Source organism: Artibeus jamaicensis, unplaced genomic scaffold (genome assembly GCF_021234435.1).
Source record: "Artibeus jamaicensis isolate MK-2021 breed Jamaican fruit bat unplaced genomic scaffold, CSHL_Jam_final contig_452, whole genome shotgun sequence".
Classification (NCBI taxonomy): Eukaryota; Metazoa; Chordata; class Mammalia; order Chiroptera; family Phyllostomidae; genus Artibeus; species Artibeus jamaicensis.
Window position 1 is genome coordinate 7619931 of NW_026521837.1, and position 6000 is coordinate 7625930.

A 6000-nucleotide genomic window follows, 5' to 3' on the forward strand; every position below is an offset into this window, starting at 1 on the left:
GTTTCTTTGCACATGGTACACTCCAAGTAGAACATGTTTAAGGAAACAACATCATTATGAACAACACACCCATATACCCTAAAGGCATTCTTGAGTGTCACAAAAGAAAAAGATTCTTATGTTTAAGAAAGATATTGTCTCGAGGGTTCACAATACCTGATACCAAACTGTATTACAAGGCCACTGTAATCAAAACAGCCTGGTACTGGCATAAAAAACAGACACATAGACCAATGGAACAGAACAGAGAACCCAGAAATAAACCCAAATCTCTATGGCCAATTAATATTCGACAAAGTGGGCAGCAACATAAAATGGAATAATAATAGCCTCTTCAACAAATGGTGTCAGGAAAACTGGACAACTACATGCAAAAAAATGAAACTCGAGCACCAGCTTATACCATACACCAAAACAAATTCAAGGTGGATAAAAGACTTAAATATAAGCCATGACACCATTAAAGTCCTAGAGGAGAACATCGGCAAGAAAATCTCAGATATTTCACGTAGCAACTTTTTTACTGATATGTCCCCTAGAGCAAGGGACATAAAGGAAAGAATAAACAAATGGGATCTAATCAAAATTAAAAGCTTTTGCACAGCTAAGGAAAACAGCATTAAATTAAAAAGATAACCAACTGTATGGGAAAACACATTTGCCAATGATACCTCACACAAAGGTTTAATCTCCAAAATATACAGAGAACTTACACAACTCTAGTCCAAGAAGACAAGCAACCCAATTAAAAAGTGGGCAAAGAACTTGAACAGACATTTCTCCAAGGAGGACATACAGAAGATCCAGAAACACATGAAAAGATGCTCAATATCACTAGCTATCAGAGAGATGCAAATTAAAACCACAATGAGATACCACTTTACACCAGTTAGAATGCCCATCATGAACTAAGCAACAAACAACATGTGTTGGAGAGGGTGTGGAGAAGAGGGGACCCTAATCCATTGTTGGTGGGATTGCAGACTGGTACAACCACTGTGGAAAACAGTATGGAATTTTCTCAGAAAACTAAAAATGGACCTGCCTTTTGATCCAGCAATTCCACTGCTGGGATCATATCCTAAGAACTCTAAAACACCAATCCAGAAGAACCTATGCACCCCAATGTTCATAGCAGCACAATTTACAACAGCCAAGAGCTAGAAGCAACCTAGGTGCCCATCAGTAAATGAATGGATCAAAAAATTGTGGTACATATACACAATGGAATTCTATGCAGCAGAAAGAAAGAAGGAGCTCCTACCCTTTGCAACAACATGGATGGAACTGGAAAGTATTATGCTGAGTGAAATAAGCCAGGTGTTGAAAGACAAATACCATATGATCTCACCTTTAACAGGAAGCTAGCAACAAAACAAACAAGCAAGCAAAATAAAAACAAAGACACTGAAATAGAGAACAGGAGGGCAGTGACCAGAGGGGAGAGGGGAGGGAATTTCAGGGGAAAAGGGGAAGGATTTACAGGAACAAGTATAAAGGACACATGGAAAACAACCAAGGGGGGTGGAAATGGGAGGGAAGTGGGGAGCATGGGGGGGGCTGGGATGGGAGTAAAAGACAAAAAACTGTACTTGAACAATAATTAAATTTAAAAAAGATTTAAAAAAACAAAAAAAGAGAAAGATATTGTCTCTATCACAGGAGCAATACTGATATCTGAAAACTGATTCTGTAATCGATTTTAGACAATGAAAAGACTCAGATGCCTATAGAGCCCTTAGAACTCCACAAGGCCAGGTCCCAACGGCCCAAATGAAGCTCTTTCTGCTGCAGCTAGTGGAACTTCACTGAGATCGATAAATGCTGAAAACGTGCAGGAAATGGGGAAAAAATTAAATGCCTTAAGTTCATTAATTAATAAAAAATTTTTTAAAATTTCCTAGTAAAACTTATTTTACTCAACTTAATGGAGACATATTTTATTTTATAATCCCCAACCCCAAACTATTCCTTATTTCTCATTTTTGAATCTAGAAAATTAGAATGTGACATCTACTATATTTGGCTAATGTTATTATCTTTGCTAGAGGTTTTAAGCCTTTGATGAAGACATCAAAATTTCTTAGAATATTCTCATTCTGGCTGTAGCAGACAGTGGCTACTACCCTAGCTAAATACTGAATACACTGGTGCGGTTTTGCCAACAAGATCGCCTTCACACCTTCACACTAAAATTATCTTGACAAGAGACCTTGTGAAGGAACTATTTGCAATAGGGCCAAATAGTCACTGCCTCAGGGAGAAGCCCCTTTCAACAGTAAATAATTATGCAGAATGTTATCTGCCATTTTCTTTTTGAAGTGCACGTAACCACAAGTTGCTAATTTCCCTATGTCACTACAGTTTAAAAGTCATAACAGCATTTTCCCCTACACTTGTAAAATCAAAAGAAACACCAACTTTAGGAAGAAAACTCATGAATATTTCCTTCCCTATTGCTTCTGGCAGCCACCTGGCAGGAATGGCATGGCAAAGAAAAGATGAATGAGAAGAAAAAAGAGCAAAACTGAAATCAGGTGGAGAAGGGGAGGGTGAGTGGGAGGAGGAAGAGAATGCTAACTAGAGGAGGAGGGCAGTGGGAAGGAAAAGGGGAAAAATCTCAGGTCAAACTAGTCAGTGTTGAGAGAGAGAATATGGCCAGACTCAGGATGAAATAGTGTGGAAGAGCAAAAATCACCTGAGATGTTGGACAGGGATACCATTTAATCAACTTCTCTGTAGCCTACATGATGTAAAACACTAGCAGAGTGAATCTATGGTAGGAAAATTGTTATTGTCTCTACTCATTTCAGCTGCCATTTTGAAAATCATGAATAAGTCTTGAAAAAATTTTAGGACATGCATTATGCTTTGCAGAATGCCATTCTCTGGCAAATGTTAACATTAGTGTCACAAACTGGGAAGGAAAGGGACAAGAATTTCTTCATAATTTCAAAAATCGTGGTTATGAGTTCTCATTTTATTTCTCCTCTTGTTTCATGAAAGTTACAATTCATCTAACAAGAAAAAAATCTTACCATTCTCACAAATTTTCTTTCAGTGGGACCCCAAGATTATTTTCTGGCATAAAGTGATCATCAATGTAGCTGCTCACCTTACTTCCTGATGTCCAAAAAGGCAGCTTTACACATTGAAATGAAAAGCACAAATGGGCAGAATGGGCACATTTTTAATAAGCAGAGTTTCAGTTCCAGGAATGGGATTGCCAAGTTTCTACACTGGCATTGCTGCTAAATAAATGCAGGAAGTTGGCAAATGTATTTAATGTTTAATGTGTTTTCTGAGCTCTAAACATAAAGAAAATGCAATAGATTTTTAAATTTTTTAAGTAGTGGATTTGAAATGAATTTAAATTGCCCTTATTATAAAATATGTTCTATATAAATACTGATCAGAAAATAATTTGGAATAATATATGCTTGTGTCTCAAAATCTCTTAAAGGTACAGGAAAATAAATTTCCACCTGTTGGGGAGTATCTTCTACTAAATTCTTCTGGCTGGAATTAATAATAAATTAACAGGAGGTACATCAACAGGAGAAAATGAACAAATTTGTGATGCATGTATGTACAGAGGTTCTCCAAGAATATGAGACCTGAGGACGGAGCTAGTATATGCCATCTTGAGCTAAGGAGAAAGCAAGGGTAGCAGATTTGGACTTCAAAGGGCAGGAAGCAATTTTCATGGAGATAGAAAAACAAATATCTAGTAAATAAATGTTTGATGGGCCATCTTTACAATGAGATGCAGACAGGACTTTGATAAAAGGGCCTTGCTAGGTTCCTGCCTACCACCCCGAGTTCCTATTAAACTATAGTTATCTATCCTAATATCTCCCTTTCTGGAGAAGGCCTTCTATCTAAAATTTTCTAGCCAGTTTGGGAAGGGTAGGGTAGGAGGAGGTTAAAAGTTCTTTCTGGGTCTTTTCTTTCTTAAAATAACCAGCTCAAAATAATCAATATCTTAAAAGGTGTCTTTTAGATAGCAAACATACTTCCTCTCAGATCAAAGTAAAATTTTATGGATTTCCATATGCATCTCTTGGAAAAGAGAAAAATAACATCATATATGAAACAGTGGGGTGGATTTGGGAGAAAATACTCTCTATAAAATCTCAGAACACATATCAGAGGCACATTCTTCTGGTTCGTCCTTCCTATCACCCAAGATTAAAATGAAAAATTTTCAGAATGAATAGCAAGATATTCTGGATGTTACACTATAAGGGCAATTCTGTTCTTTTTTTACTCCACTTTACATCTTTGACCTCTAGATTCACACTCACTGTGTTTCTCCACAACTCCTCACATTCCTCAGGAGCTTCTCAAACTGCTCTCATTTAGCCAACAACCAAGACTATTTCATGTGAAGACAAATGGCATGTGCAGTACCTGAGAACTAGCCAAGACCTAACTGCTTCTCTCCAGAGCCCATTGGCAGGAACCTTCATTCATTTCTCCCCCCCAGGTTCACTCCTTTCTGTGAAAGCAAGCCTCAAGGCACCATCCACCTTCCATTCTCCAACAGCTTGATTCTCTACCTGAGCCTCTAAATATCGGCTGGAAAATGTCTAGCTTTGCAAGTGAAGGGAAAGGCTTTAGTCTTTTTTTTTTTTTTAGATTTTATTTATTTATCTTTAGAGGGGAAGGGAAGGAGAGAGGGAGAGAAACAACAATGTATGGTTGCCTCTCGTGAATCCCCTGCTGGGAACTGGCCTGCAACCCAGGCATGTGCCCTGACTGGGAATCGAACCACGATTGTCTGGTTCGCAGGCCCGTGCTCAATCCACTGAGCTACACCAGCCAGGGGCTTTAGTCTTTTAAGTTTTATATTTCTGCTTCTCTTTCTGTGTCTCCCTTCTTTTCCCTTTAACTTGCCCTTCCCCTCATTCTTGTTTTCCTTCTCTTTCTCTTCCTCTTATTCCTCTTCTTTTTCTTCCTTTTGTTCCTATCTGTATTTTCTCTACTTTGTTCTGAATTCCTCTTTCTGTACTTTCATTTTGTCTCTTTTGCTCTCTTACCATTCTTTCCCCTTCTCACCCTCAATTTCTTACACATATTTCTATGAACCATCATTTAAAGAATGTACTGATTATAAAATCTTATAGTTCTGTTTTCTTTCATTTTTAGCCTACATTTTCTAACATCAAATAATAATTAAAAACACTCCCTGGGGTGTACTATATTTTCAATGACATTTGTTTTCATTGTACATGGTGCTGAATCTGTACTAAATTGTATTTTTAATAAAAATGTTATTGCTAACATTCTGCTCAGTAGGATTCTAAAACTATCTGAATAAATTAACTTAAATTGCCATCTGAGTAGTACATTTCAAAGAAATAATTTAACATCATTATTTAAAAATTGCTTCCAGCTTAAACCTAGATGGCGTTTCACTTATTAGGTGAAATACCTTTCATGTTCAAAGAAACATTGAATGACCAAAAAATAAATTTTAAGTTGACTGCATCTATATAAAACAATAGCTATCTTTTAATCAACTAATAAAAATAATGCACAACTAAACAAAATTATTTATAATAATGAATTAAGAAATACTTGGAGTAAATTAGCCACTATTTAAGAATAACGGCACAGTAAAAAAAATAAACTTACTAAAGCTACCAGAGCCCTTTGAATGTACAGACCTCATGTTATTGAAAACCAGTGCATTTCAACTAATGGAGACTAAGTATGATGAATGCTTGATTGTCTTAGATGAAATCACACGTGCTGGCAGAACATCTGTTACAGCCTCCCTTCTCGGCATTTTATTGCAAATTTACAACCTATTGCAATTAAAACAACATTATTAAAATTATAGACATTTTAAATAAAGAATAAGGTAGACCTCTAAATAATCAAATCTATTTTGCAAAAGACTAAAATTTTAAAAAAGAAAAGATTTTCTGAAACCCTATTATATATTTTTAATTTTTCAATTACAGTTGTCTTCATTTTTCTCTATTTCTCTCC